Here is a 15,812-nt window from a genome sequence, read left to right as displayed (position 1 = left end):
TAAGAAACAACTTTTGTGAAAACTCCACGATAATCAACACAGTTATTTTCACAGTGTTTTAACTCATTTGACATGTTTCAAAATGATTTTCAAACCAAGTTTTTGATAAATCAAAAGCGTGACAAAATCGGGTAAAAAACGTGACAAAATCGGGGGTGACAAAATCGGGTCAAAAACGTGACAAAATCGGGGGTGACAAAATCGGGGAGTGATAAAATCGGGGAGTGACAAAATCGGGTTACCACTGTATTCTAAAATATAAATGTTGTTAATTTATATCTTGACATTCTTCCAACACTGGCCGTAAGCTTCATCAAAAGCTTCTCCATGTGAACGCAAACTGCGCGAGAGAAAAAAATCCACTGATATCTCTCCTCTCTTGGGGTATCCACCAATGCTGTGTTCCTTTGCAGCAAATACGCCAGGTATGCGCACGTACTCAGGCCAACACCTGATTTGAGCGGAATTTTTTAAGCTTTAGCCTCCTAATGGCCGCACGAGTGGCACCGACTGGTGGGTGCAGAACGTGATCGAGTGCTCACAAGTGCGATCGCCGAAGGAAGGAGGAAAACGGAGAAATCGCAGTAAAGTAACTGCGGAAACTGCTCGATTCGACACCGGCACCGGTCTGGTGAGTTTGTTGCTTGCCGATCACCTTTAGTTCCATTTCGAACCTTCAGGTGAACGGTTTGGAAAACTGTAAGGTGCATTGCAGTGGTTCAACAGCAAAGGTATACACTGGAAGCGATAAAACAGGATCCGCGAAAATCGAAACATCAGCATAGTTTTGTGTCAGTGTGCGTGTGTGGATGAAAAGAGAAGTTTTACCTGCCTGTGGCACAATTGCGGTGGTAGCAAAGTGATCCTCTTAGACAGCGTAGCCTGATGAACAGGGATCGAATTGGATCGTACGGTAGTGAAAAAATTGGATCAAGTGCAGCTCTACGGCACTGCGTGTCAACCTTAGTGGTGTTATGCTTGCAGTCAAGAGATTTGCGGAAAAAATGCACAAGTGGTACCAGGAGCGCAAACCGCAGTGAAGAGAAATGAAAAGTTTGTAAACAAATGAAAATTTGAAAAATAACAGCGTGTTCGAGATCCAAGCGTAGAGAACGTAAAGCGAAGAGGCAAAACAAGCAAAAAGCGAGTCAACAATTATAGAATAACTGGATTGATTAGAAGCACTGTAGGTGAGGTGGAAGAATTCCAAGGGAAGAGAAAACGTGCTACAGAGTGTGGGTATTAAGTGCGAATCGGTTTGCTCGTTTGTGGTCTGTCTGCCCCATTTGGAAGCAATTGGAGGAACGAACGAAAGTGCTGTGAGATATGCAAAGCTGAGAACGGATAAAAAAGTACAGAGTGAGTTTGTGGTGTTTGATTTTTGGACTTTAAAAGTTTGCTCCATAAAAATCGATCGGAGGAAAAACAAACGGCAAAACGGATGGATTGTGCGCACTGATTTTGGGAATACGTTTTTTGTCAGGAAATGGGTCAACAGAAGACCTATTTGATGCTCATGGTTTCAAAATAATAGGTCCGGTTATGGTGGTGTTTAAAAAATTTGCCTGAGGAGACTATCAAAAGAATCGCAACCGTATTCATTTTGAAGACTCAATTATACAATAATTGGCATGTTCAGCGACAGATACGACATTGATTGGTGAAGAAGCTAAGTGTGAATAAAATTAAATTATATTGCACTTGTTGAACGACAATAATTCAGCCAATAATAATAACAACCTAGCTAATAGTAATCAGACGGCTCCATTTGAAGTCTTGTTCCACGGAGAGGAAAAAAACGATGTTCTATAATTGAACTTATGCAATTCGTAAAATTACAAAAAAACCGTTGCTATTAAACATACTTCATAGAATAAAGAACATACCTACCGTTACGTCCATTAAATAAATTCTCGTTTTAATTGGTAGATTACCAATTTGTTCAGCGCGCAACCATCTCTAGTGGCATTCATTGCATCTTCTGTTCTCAAAACAAATTAGATGAGTTTTAATTGCGATATTGCATATGTAGTGTTTAATGCTCATTGCAAGTAAGAGACATGCGATACACAGTTTTGCATTTCAAATAGCCATAGGTACAGACGAATCATCCATACTTCTTTCAAGTGGGTGATAATAAAATCGTACATACTGCATGTATTTAATACTTCCGACTCGAACATAAAATATAGAACGTTTCCTTTATTTACACCGGAACAGTTATGCATCCGGGGTAAATAAGAAAGGAGGGCGTATTTGGTTCACGTATCCTTCTCGAATCTTTCTAGAAATGAAAGACGTAACTTAAACGCTTGAATTCGTTTGAGATGATACTTAAAATTCTCAATCGTAATATGTATCAAAATTTAGTAATATGTTTTAATGTCATTTTCAGCTTATATTGTGCTTTCTACATTGGTCTATTTATGATAATCAAAAGTTTAATTTGAGAGTCTTTAGAGTCTCAAATATTAGTAAAAGAACTTTTTTATTTAGTTCTACTACTGTGGAATATACCAAATATTGGCGAATAATTCGTAGTAAAACACTGTTTGCAGGTAATAGTCAAAGCACGTATTTCCAGAATATTTGTGCGAGTAAATAATTTGTTGTAAGAATTATTTTATGGAGAATATTTTGCTAACGAATCATTTGTCAAGTAAATATTTTGTAAATTTCATAATAGTCGTACTAAAAAAAATTCTTCACTTTATGAGATGTTTGGTTTGTTTTGGCAGTGAGAATGTTTCTTTTCTTGATTCTTACAGGCAAACATGATTAGTGTATTGACAATGCAATTTTTCAGTTTAATTATACAAAATTTCTAATATTTATTAGTCGAAACTTCAAAAGTGAAACAGAAAAGGCACAATCAAAAAGGCCAAAGCGACGTTTATTATTATTGTTAATAATAAATTGTTAATTATATATTGTTAATAATAACAAATAGCTAATAATCTTAATCTTCAATTGTGACGCCTCACGAGGTTTAACACAATTAAATATTCAGTTGCCTTGCATACCGTTACTGTCTTACTGCGTAATTATAATGTTACCCGTTGTTATAGCATTTTTGGATGAACTCTTCTCAAAAATAATCGTTCTACTTTTCCCAGTAAATACAGTGAGACATATTGTGTTAATTTTAAATATTCTTCTTCGATTTGTTTTATGTAAATACATAAACAGAATTGTTTGTGAATAAACCTTCAAAGTGAAGGAAAAAGGAAAAGCATGTTCTGGTAATGCGTAGAAAACATGGATTTTACTTAAAGGAGAGTCACAACCGCGAATAGAGCAGGAACTAATCGCCACTTACAAAACAGATTTGACGAAAGTGGCCTGGAAATACAAGCAGTGGCATGCAGAATGTAAGGATTTTATCGCAAAAGTGCAGTAGAACAATTGAAACTAAACGTTCCCCAATGTGCCTTCACAAATCGTCAAAATAATTATGTAGAACGTGCCGCTCGAGCTCCAAATATTGAGAATTGATGTTGAAATTGGAAAGTTTCCGATTTGTTGCACTTCTGCTTTGATAGTTTTCATGGCATATTTTGAATTATTGTTGTATTTGTTGTTTCGAAAATGAAGTTGCTGCGAATTTTAATTTTTACTTGGGTTTTACTTACACATTCGACAATTTTGTTCATTGAAAATAACATTCTCCTGTTTCCTGTATAACCCGTTTGTATTGCTGAATGGGAAACACGTTTTTGCTGACTTATTTATCGGTTTACCCTCGATCGTTAACATAATTAATCAATTAAATTATATCAAGGGTTACAGGTTTGCAAAAGGTGATCAAATTATTGATTATGATTGCAGCCGTTGTCAGACAGAGAATTCATTATTACGATGAGTACGCCTTAAAGTTGCTATCTGAAAAGGATCATGATTTCTTTAACGCTATTGATTGTTAATACAACAAATCAACAAATTACGCTATCAAAACTGTTTAACAAGGAGAAACCATTCAGAAAACAATTTCAAACGACAAAGTAAAGTTTAGATTATCTGTACATGGAATACTTTATTTTGACAATGGCACTCCCAGTGATCGGATATGCAAACCACAGCCAAACAGACTAGACTTGTTTTAATTTCGCGGGATTTCCTGTTTGTGCGCCTACTCGAAAATGTTTGAAGCTATTATTTTCCATTCTTTGATGTCCACCGTAAAAAACTATATCTCTACTGCACAAAATGCATTCTTGCCTGTCAGGTCTGTAACTACCAATTTATTGCAATTCATCTTATTTTGCCTGTGTGGTATGGACTCAGGCTAGTATTGTACTGGTAGCATGGCTTAAACCCTACCTACGCAATCGAAAAATTGCTGAAAAGTTGGGTGCATCTTATTCTGGCTAGTTCAATGACAATTCTGGAGTCCCTCATGGCACTATACTGGGACCGTTACTGTTTATGGTGTTACCAAACTACTACCATCTGTTACATGATTATTGTACGCCGATACTAACGGGTGGCAACTAAAATTTTGGAATTTTATCTCAAGCTGTTAAAAAAAGACAATGATATTTGAAGAAAATCTGATTTACTGAATTTGTTTTGGCATAATGCGATGATGCTTCATCCGGCCAAAACACGCATGGTCCATCTGCATGATGTTTTTGTAGAAACGGGATCAAAATTTTCTTTAAGCATTCGTTCTGGTACACATCTATCTGGTATCTCTTAAACTTATGTTTAAACTTGTATTTTATGTTTGGAGATGCAGTAGAACTATCCACGGAATAGTATCGACCATTCCCGAGAATGCGCGTCTTCGAAAAAGGGAAGTAGTTTTCGTTGTCCAAAACAAAACATTTTCCGGAATAATTTGTTACCAGCCAGTGGCATTTGAATTTCAGCGTCGAAATCTGTCCTTCAGTATAAGGTTTGCTGATGGGTGACTATATCAGTGGTTTGTTTGCCTGGCAGTCATCACGCTAACGAAAAGCAAACGCGCTATCGTATGATTCAATACTACAAAAAAATAAACAACCACTACATGTGCATGGAAGAAATCGGTCGGACTCCGTGCAATACAAACGAAAATTTTGCTCGCGTCGGACCGACTCCGGGTGACAACTTACTAACTTAGGTGTCTTGCCGTCCTAAGACAAAGCCCGTTGAACAAAGTTTCTACATGTAACTCGGTTGAGGGCTATCGCTCTCCAATTCCTCGAACACCGAGTACTCTCCACCAGATCTCGCTCCACCTGGTCTAATCATCTTGCTCGCTGCGCTCCTGGCCGTCTTGTTTCTACCGGATTTGAGGCGAACACTATCTTTGGTGGGTAGTTGTCCGGCATTCTTGCAAAATGCCCTGCCCATAGTATCCGTCCAGCTTTAGCCACCTTCTGGATACTGGGTTCGCCATAGAGCTGTGCGAGTTCATGGTTCATCCTCCGCCTCCATACTCCGTTCTCCTGTACGCCGCCGAAGATCGTTCTTAGCACTCGTCGTTCGAAAACTCCGAGCACTCGCAGGTCCTCCTCGAGCATTGTCCATGTTTCATGCCCGTAGAGAACAGCTGGTCTAATAAGCGTCTTGTACAGGGTGCACTTTGTACGGGGACTTAGTCTGCTCGACCGTAATTGCTCCGAGTGACAAACTATTACTGTGAGCAGCCGATTTGAAGACAAAAAGAGAAATGAAAAAATACGTCATCTTATGCTTGCAGTCAGTTTGTAGTTGAGATTCTTCGATCTCAACGCGCAAAGCGACAGAACGACTGTTGGCTTTTCGTGAGAGGTCGCATGAATTATAAAACGGCTGCAGCGCAAGCGGCAGATTGACTGGATTCAAAAAACAGTCAAATGATCGTTCGAAAAGTGTAGGTTGAATGTAGAAAGCGTATGCATTCGCGCAGTCACATTCCACTTGCGATCCCTTTTCCAAGCCCTGATGCAAACTAACTGCGTATACGTAAACGCGGCGAAGTGTGCGTGCGGTAAATGTCAGCAATCTCTATATTCCGGGGCTATTGCAGTCTTTCAGCACTTTATTCCTACTCTTTTAAATGTATTTCAGATGTACTGGTGGTAACAGTTGACTTTTTTGCGGCATCCCGTTGACTCATGAAATCTTTGTTGTTGAATGTTGTTGTTCTTGTTTTGACGCTATTTTAAGCAAAACTTGGCAAGCATAAACAAAACAAAACATACTGGCAGAAAGAGGAGAGAAAGAGATAACAAATACACACTCTCATTTCTCCCTGCCATAGTCTTGCCAAACTTGCAATGATTGCCATAGTCTTCAAGTTTTCAATGTCATTCGTGAAATCAGGGCCTATCCCAACATATCGGATAATGGGTTGGCGAAAAAACTGATTTCCGATCATTGTTCCGTGTGGCAAATTCGTCTCCAGGCGGGATACAAGTGTTACCGAGCTAGTGGACAATCCAACCAATCGAAGTCTCAAACAACAAATAGTGACCAGAAAATGGGCTTGTAAGCTATACGACCAGGGGCTGACAAAACGCGATGGATGTGTGTTGCTCGACGATGAAACTTATGAAATAATCGGTTTCTTCAAATTTCGGGGATCAAACTCTGCAAGGCTCTTGCTCGCGGTAAGCAGAATGAAGTTTGCTTTCGCAAATAAATTTGCCAAAATAATTCATGACTTGGCAATATAGTAGAACTGTTTATGTATCAAGAAAGGTCTACAAAAGTATTTCAATATCAAATAAATTCTCGGAACCACGTTAGTTTTAAACTGACTTAACTTTAAACTGAATAGACCAAGCAAAAAACAAAACGCTGTCGAAAGCTTGCATATCAGGTCACTGCAGTGTATTGCAAGCGTGGCTATCGCCAAAATAAAGCACCCCATTTCAAAATGATCTGAGCTTTCTAAGTGGTATGTTTGGGAATATCAATATAGCTCGTTCTTGAGGTAGATCAACCCGTTTACAGTCCAGGTAGTCACGAAAGGCGCAGTCTGTTTGCCACATGAGCAGATCGCTTGCCAAATCATGTACTATTAGCTTCAAAAGTTTCTGCTTCCTTACTTCCTCCGGAACATCAAACTTGTGCTGGGTGATGAAGAACAATAGCCCCGGAAGCTTCCGGAAGACCACCTTGCCTTGACGTAAGTCTCATCATCCATGTCATGTCTCCGTCAGCATCTGGGCGTTCAATTTCCGGGCCCGTGACTTTCCCACCGTATTTTGCCATTCGTCTCGATTTGAAGCCTTCTGAACTTTGTACGTATGTAGTCCCTCCCGATCCTTGGCTCTCTGGACGAAGGACTTGGACAGAATCACGGTACGCTTGTGATACTGATCACTAATAGAACATCCATTCTGACCGCATTTCTCCTTCCGTTCGATGCTCAATTTTTCGTAGTAACGTTTAATAAAACGACTCACCGTTGTCTGCACGATTCCGAGTTGTTTTCCGATATCCCCATGAGAAAGTTGGGGATTTTTCAGGTGCTTGAGTGAAATCAATTCGCGACGTTGCTTTTTGGGAAACGCCATTTTTCCTATTTTCGAAAAACTGACAGCGATAAAAATACAGTGGAAATAATACACGCTTAACTATTTCTATCCTAATTTTCAAGAGAAATTACTGAATGGGTAGTTTTCTGCAGCGTTTTTTCCGTGATGCAATTTGATGTGGAACGCCCTTTACGACTACCCTTAGCAGAGATCGGGTAATCAACCCCAGTGATAGCTAAGATCGTATACCGACAGAGGAGGAGGCACTCATGCTTTTGCTGAGTATTGGCCAAAGGAATAGCCTTGTTAGCCATGAGCGCCCGTGTCCAGGTTAGTAGGTTATTCCAGGTTATTCGCAGTTGATAAAAATAGTTTCATACCATTTAAAAAAGTGCGTAAGCTTGTTGTCTACCGCAAATGTTGTTATTATGAACAGTTCGTATTTTGTACGAGAGTAGGGGAGTGTCGTCGTGGTTGGGCCACGTTTTGGAATTCGCCCATAACTTTCGTTTCAAAAGGAATTTTGGAAACCTAAATACATCGTTGCAAAGGTCTAAGAATAAGGTATATTTCCGGAAAGTTTTGAACTGATTGCTTGAAAAATAAAAAAGTTACAGGCATTTACGTGAAGACAAAAAATGTTGTCAAAGTCGAGCCATGTTGTACAGGTTGGGCCACCGCAGAAAATCTAAGACATACGTATTGAAATTCTATATAGAGACATGAAAAGACTGAATTCCGTGAACAACGGCTCATATAGGTATAAATACCTTATTTTTAATTGCATTTTTGCGAAATTTTGGAGATCTTGTAAAATCAATATTGCTACAATCGCCTTTTCCGAAGTGTGCAACTACAATGGAAAAAAAATAACAAAAATCTAGGTTTTTATCGTATTAATTTTGTTTTATTTCATCACATTTTACGTGACTGACATTCTCTAGCGATTCTGCGCTTAAAATTATGTTGGCCCAACCATGACTACTCAAGTGGCCCAACCTTTACAAATAGCGCTTTTCTAGTATTTCACCTTAGCCTTTCCAAACACCTTACTGGAGGGGATTTTTCTATAGTCTTCGTGTGCAGCACAACACACTTCATACATTTTCAAAATTTATCTCGATAATTGCATTTCATGAATTATTTCTTGAAGAAAAGTTCATTGCACCTGGAAAACTTTTTTTGTAAGATTTAGTCACTGAATTCAGTACAGGTGTTTTGAATACACGATTGAAACTCACAATATTGTGAAAAGTTAGCTATCACAGTAAGAAGTTTTACAACGGTTGTATCATAGATATCAAGAGTTACTAAAACTGTAAAATCGTGATGGCCCGACCATAACAGTGGCCCGACGATAACGACAATACCCTACATTCGTAGCATATATTGCATGAAAACCAATTTAATGCATCATTGTTGTCTGGCATTGTTATCGACGAGAACGAGTTGCGAGGATTGTTTTTTTAAATAAAATAATTCGGACGAATATAGCTTTGTTCAAATGTACGAAATATTCAGGACTGATTTTAAGAATAACAACGTGGCAGAAAACAACGAAAGAATTCGTAACACAAACGTCTGTTTTTGTACTATAAATCAAGCTTTATTATTAGTGTACGAATAAATTTAATAGAGATGGTAAAGAGAGTTTGAACCCCTAACACTATCCCCTTCGTTACGCTTTTGATGACAGTATTGTCAAGTTAGGGAATAAATCGGCACTAACTTTTCAAAAGGGCTGCACATGTAAACAAACCGAGTGAAGGTTTCTTTCCCTATGCTAGTCCAGCAGAAAGTACTTCATTTCCTTTTGAAAGATTGGTGCTAAAATGTCAAATTAAACTTTTTGTTTGTTTCAGTTTATTACAGTTCTTGAGCGTTAATCTTATGTTAAAGTAGTTGATTGAGAAAAGATTTTTAACAGGATGATGTAAACCGAATGATTTTTATGCGCATTATCGACCATGAACTCAACCTCTAGGTATTCAAATTACGCCAGAGAAATCATTGAATGTTAAGTATGGTTTCGGTTTGTATCAGCTAACAGTTCCAAAGGATTATAGATTAGTTATTAGACGATACATTAAAATACTACAAATTTTTATGTAAATTTAATAGGTGCATATTTTTTCTTTCGCTAAAATACTAGTAATCATTAGCATATTAGTTGAAAAACCGGATTTCTTGCCATTGCTTTCCTGTTAGGTATCGTATTTGGCGTCTAAGTTCGAATCAATCATTTATCGGAATCAGCATAGTCCGAGAGGTCATCCGCTCGTGTGGTGCTTTGCAAAGAATTTTTTGCTGGTCCCATGCAGCCACTGTCGGAAACCGCTCCACACAGGATAAAATTATTTTCAACTTCTTTATTTCGGAAAAGAAATCGATATATGTATTCCCTCTCAGCTGTCACAGTCACTATCACTGCACTGGTCGGTCACCAGCGCTGATACTTTCTAAAAAAAGTTCCACTGTATGTATATGTTTATATTTGTACAAATTGCCTGCTGCTGTTGGCCAGATGGGACCGGCGGACGGTTAGTCGGAACTTAATGCGTTTTCTTCACCTTCGCCATACACCATGAAAAGACGAACCGAAGACCAACATCAATGAGTGGCGAATGAGTGATTGTGGTTTGGTAGTTCAATGTTACGTTTTCTCGTGCCGTATCTGGCATAGTTCGTCACTGCGGCATGCATGACACGGAGGACTTTTACCGCATGAACCGACGGTGGTAGCCGGAGACTTCAACGCTGCTGATCGGTAGAGAGAAACCCGTAAACCGTGGCACCAGCAGGCTGCAATATTGTTGAAACGATCGAACTGTAATCGGAAACCTTGCTGGTTTGTCTCGTGACAGATCGCACGTGGGTGATAGTGGATGGACAGAAAGCAGAAGTCAACGAACGCTTGACGTTTGACTGACTGGCTGCAGCACTCGAGCTATTTGTACTGAAAATACTTTCGATAGCATCGAGTGTACCATTGTTGTTACTCGTAATCATCGCCATTTGTTCGATTGGTATACGTTTTAGACAGAGACGATTCGTAAAATTTCAAAGTAATTATCACAAAGTACACGAGTGCTATTTACAATCTTCAAAATGTTCATAGACTGATTATTAGTCTGGCATTGAACTCCGCATTGAATAAATCCAACTCTCTTTTATGACTTCAATTGACTAGAAAAGACTAGAGTGGCAATCTAACTACCACGAGTTTCGCGAAGAAGAAAAAGTTATAATACCTAATTATAAAAGTCGCACGGGGTCAAATCTGACAAAAATGCTTTTGCTCGCACACACGCAAAAAAGCACGCATATTTGAAGCTGCAAATTGTCTGTTGTTTTTGAACATTGTCAATTAAATTGTCTAAAACGAAAAAATAACTTTTTGGAAAAGATCAAACTTAGCCACGTGATCAAAAATTAGCCGTTTCATGGTTGCTTGTGATTCAATATCAGTTATAAATAGAAACTAAGCTGAGCTCATATCCTATACGATAGATTTTTTTGACGCTGCTTCCCACATTATGATATCACTATCGCAAGCGTTTGTAAAAATAAATTACGCAATTTAGAAAGTTTCCCGCCAGTTATGCAAATTCCACATCCCCCTAATTTACGCTGACAGTGAATCAGTTGGCAGAAATTTCACCGATTTCTAGGCACGTTTCTCCTCGAAAATACAGCAACATATTCGTACAAAAAGCTAGATAAAATACTGATAAATCATTGTCCATTTAGTCGCCCAAAGTCCGAAAACTGGTCCAGTCGTGTGGTTGGCTTTGAGGAGCACTAATCTCGATTCGCAACGACGGACGACGACGAAAGCTACAAATGCTGTTCGCTGCGCATTCCTGCCTTAACTGGCTTAAGACCGTAGAAAAAACTATGCTGCTCGCAAGAGGAGAAACATATTCACACAAATGCAATGATTCATACGTGTGGTGTGCGATCAGCAGAGGCCGATGGATGTAGACGTCAGATGTCAGTGAGAGGAGTTTCGGCATAAATGGAAATTGGCAAAACAACAATTTCCGAGTGCTTTCCTTTGTGTTGGAACTGCATTGTTGCACGGAATATATCGAGAGATTTGGTGGGAAAAATATTTGATTGCCGGTTACTTATTTTGCAATGTTTTCAAATCATTTCTATTTATAGAAAATATACTATGATTCGATACTATGGGTAGCTATTTATGGTTATTTCGACTTTGGTATTTATTTATTTGTTTCAGTACAAAATGAATTAACGTCGGTACAAAAAACTCTACTGATTCACGAACTGTGTTGTTGAACGCAGATTCGTTTGATGATTGTATGCAGCCTAAGATCTCTCTTTTATGGTTTACAAAATTGATTTTGTATTGCAACGCGATTGTACAGTGTACAGTGTGACTGTTTTCTATAACCGTACACACATTTTAGACTCCTGAACCAGGTATGAGAATGAGGTCAAGAAATTAGTCTGTTACAATATGTTTAAGATGTCTTTGGAAACAAAAATCGTGAAATAATTCACAGTATGATAAATAAATATAGAATAAAACTGCGCATTCTCTTGAAATTCAGTGGCTATTTTCCATAGCCGCATTTGAACATTTTCAGCATTTTAGTAACCAATTGATCCCCCAGTACGCTCGATATCTTGAAAATTTCTTTTGTACACACTTCCAACCAACCAAGTCCTTTAAAATTTCCATTTCAAATTCTTCCCCCGTTTCCGAAATTACCGTGACTCCAATGAAATCTAACTTAACGGTTACCTACAAATTATTGAATCATCGTTAACAACCAGTGTAACCAGATCTGTGAGAGTATTTTGTTGGTGGCTTCTCCTCTTTCCCAAATTTCTTGATACCCTAATTTTATTTACATAGTCCATCGGATAAACTTGTCGAAATAATACCATAATACTAACATCAATTGATGAACGGTTGGATAAATGCGGTCCTTAGCCTCTTATCCAGCAACTCATATCCATACTTGCTTGTGGAATCAGTCGGAACTCGAGCAACCTTAGCGAAGGTCGGGTAACCAACTAACCACGTACAACCCAACGTTGCTATAGCAACGAGTATAGCAACGACGAACAGTCATGTCAGCCTTAAGTGTCTGTTCCCATGCCAAGGGGCGGCTCCATCAAGGCTTGGCAATTTATGAACTGAGTGCGCGATTGTACTCCAGATCATGAGCGGCTCACGACAGCGTCTGATCCTGAGCGGACGGCTGAATTACGAATGTGTTGTCTCGGAACTAAACCTAAATCTAAGCAACCTACCTAAATCTAAAGATACTACCAACAATCAAGGAAATTCGGCTGGATGCTTGATACCTGAAACTGCAAATCGTTTAATTTCACAGGTGGCGACAGAGAGTTGCTGTAACAGCTAGAACAACTAAATTCCGCTATCGTGGCAGGAGATCTTTCGTTAAGGATCTACAGCGCCAAGCCCCAATTTTACCAGAGGGGTGGAACGGCCGACGAGCTGGGGACGAACTTTGTAGTGATGATCAGGATGCAGTATCGCGTGATGGACTGAATGGCCATCAACGAGAGGACGTGAATGTTGAGGAATAACAGGTCATTGTTTCAACTACACTACTGTAAACGTGCAATGTCCACACGAAGGTAGATCCAACAATGAGAGGGAAGCGTTATATGCGCAGCTGGAGGCTACGTAGGATAGCTGTTCGTCACGCCACATTAAAATCATCATCAGGCATATGAACGCCAAGATCGATAGGGAACTGATCGGTGATCAGGGCCCATAACCTGCACTCCGACGCGAACGATAACGGTGCTAGGTGAAGAAACCTGCGCCAAGTTCTGTAACATGATAAATCAATCTCGTGCAGGATACATACCGAAAACCGAAGCTTGATATGTGAAAGGGACGAGGAAGAAAACCTGGTCACAAGCGAGCGTGAGGTAGTTGACACATGGAAGCAGTTCTTCGATGGGCATCTCAATAGCGATACAACAGAAGGAGACGAACGGAAGTTAACCTAGGAGTACCAATAAATGGTAATAGAGCGTTTCAGCTCGCGATCTCGAACAGATTCGGTGATAAATCGGTCAGCTGAAGAATAATTGGGCCACTGGAAAGGTCCAACTAGTGGCAGAAATCCACAAAAATGCAAAGAACCATTAGCAACGGCACTTCAATATATATTTTTAAAAAGATTTGAGAGGAGGAGAAACTACCGGAGAAATGAATGGAAGGTGCGATTTGTCCCATCTAATAAAAGACCGATCGGCTCGATTGCTGATATTGCCGCAGCATTACGCTAACCAACGCCGCCTACAAGATGCTCTCCCAAATTTTGTTGCGTCATCTATCCCCAACAGCTAGAGGATTCATAAGGCAGTATCAGGTCGGCTTTATGGAGGTGCGTGCTACTACGGAAAAAAATTTCACCCTCCGACTAATCCCCCAGAATGTGTTTCGAGGGTATTCTTGAATAACATCGAAGTGCGCAGATGGTTGCGGCAAGGGACTCTCGTGTATGTTATTCCACATCGCTATTGACGGTATGACCTGGCGAGCGGCCATCGAAACGAAAGGAACGATCTTCGGCAAAAGTAGCCAACTCCAAGCCTTCGCAAACCACCTCGTCATCATAACTAGAAACTTTGGGATGGCGAAGACAATCTTCGCCTGACTAATACCGAAGGCTAAGTGGTTTGGGTTACAAATCAATGCGTCGGAAACCAAGTATATGGTAGGGAGAAGCTCCACATAAAACAACTTCGGCCCTCCACAGACAGTGACTATATACTGCGAAGGACCGGAAGTGGATGATGAGTTCATATATTTGGGATCTCTGGTTACCGCCGAGAATAATACGAGTAAGGAGATTCAACGACGCATTCAAGCTGGAAGTCGAGCTTACTTTTTCCTCCGCAAGACGCTTCGATCAAGGAGCATAGATTGCCGCACAAAGCTGACGATATACAAAACGCTAATCAGACCGGTAGTCCTCTACGGAATTGAGACAGTAACTTTGCTAACGGAAGGCATACGTGCACTTGCATTAGAACTCAGGTGTTGCGGATTATTTTTTGTGGAGTACAAACGGAGTGGTACAAGTGGAGAGTGACTAAGGCGTATGAACCACGAGTTGCAGGGACTACTTGGAGAGATTCCCATCGTGCACCTGTAAAAGTTGAGAGACTACGGTTGACCGGTCATGTCGCAAGGATGCCAGATGACTGTTGAATGAAATCTGTTCTCTTAAAGAACCTCACCGGCACCAGTAGTAGAGGGGCTCAATTTGCTATCGCCAGAGATGCTGGAGCGGATAATCGAGGGCCTCTTTCCGCGCTACGAGCCAAGGCCCTGGCCTCAGGCCGCTGAGTCGTCCCACGGCCGACGTTCCAGTAGCTCAGACCATAGTGTAAGACAGTCGGCCTCCCAGCCGAACATCCAAAGTAACGAGGGCGACGGCGGTGTGGAGGTCGGGGAGGAAGCGACGGTTACGAACGAGGAACTCATTGAGATCGCTAAATCTCCAAAGGTGAGCAAGGCACCGGGACCAGACGGAATCCTAAATTTGGCCATTAAAGCAGCTATTTCAGAGGCTCCCGAATTATTCGGAGCAGTAATGAATAGATGCCTGGAAGATGGCCACTTTCCGGACAGATGGAAACGACAGAACCTGATCCTATTGCTGAAGCCGGGAAAACCTCCGGGTGTCTCCTCGTCATATAGATCGATACTGCCGGCAAGGTGCTGGGGAGGGTTATCCTTAACAGATTCGTACACTGACACTTTAGCACACTGACGGTACAAGCGGTCTGTCAAGGAACCAATTCAGCTTTCGAAAGAGCAAACCTACGGTGAATGCCATCTTGTTTGTCAGTAAGACAGCCGAGGTGGCAACCCAGTGCAAGAGGACAGGTATCCGCTATTGCGCAGTTGTCACGCTCGACGTGAGAAATGCGTTTAATAGCGCTAGTTGGGACTCTATAGCCAACTCCCTTCGGAACGTCCAAGTGCCGAGTTGTCTGCCTCGTGAACAGGCTATACAGAAAGACGCTACTAGTCCGTGCGTTCGCGAGTGTGTAGGTAGCAGAATGTCTGCACACAGCAACGGCGGCTGTTTTTCGAGCGTTTGTGTCAGTGGTGTAAACGTTGGATGCTATGCCTCTCATACTAGCTTGCGTGAAAGTAGGCATCGTTTTCTTCTCGCTCGATTTGCAACAGTGCTCCCAACTCGCCGCTTTTGGAATGGAAAATTAGCTCTGGTGTCCTTACCAACTATTTGTTTTGTATCGAGTTAAAAAATGTCCCAAGCAGCAATGTGAGTTTTATTGTACTTTTATGGTGGTCTTCAAGACCAATTTTGGTCT

At 40.6% G+C, this 15,812-nt stretch overlaps 1 protein-coding gene across 1 annotated transcript in view; it reads left to right on the top strand.

Annotated features, from left to right (window-relative positions):
• The first annotated feature begins 719 nt into the window (after positions 1 to 719).
• The window catches only part of LOC128737216 (uncharacterized), a 214,518-nt gene continuing 199,425 nt past the window's right edge, over positions 720 to 15,812 (top strand). The window contains exon 1 of the mRNA XM_053831805.1: positions 720 to 1,359. The gene's annotated coding sequence lies outside the window, so the exon portion shown is untranslated. The remainder of the gene's footprint in view (positions 1,360 to 15,812) is intronic.

Source organism: Sabethes cyaneus, chromosome 2 (assembly GCF_943734655.1).
Source record: "Sabethes cyaneus chromosome 2, idSabCyanKW18_F2, whole genome shotgun sequence".
Taxonomy (NCBI): domain Eukaryota; kingdom Metazoa; phylum Arthropoda; class Insecta; order Diptera; family Culicidae; genus Sabethes; species Sabethes cyaneus.
This window is presented reverse-complemented; position numbering and strand designations above follow the sequence as displayed.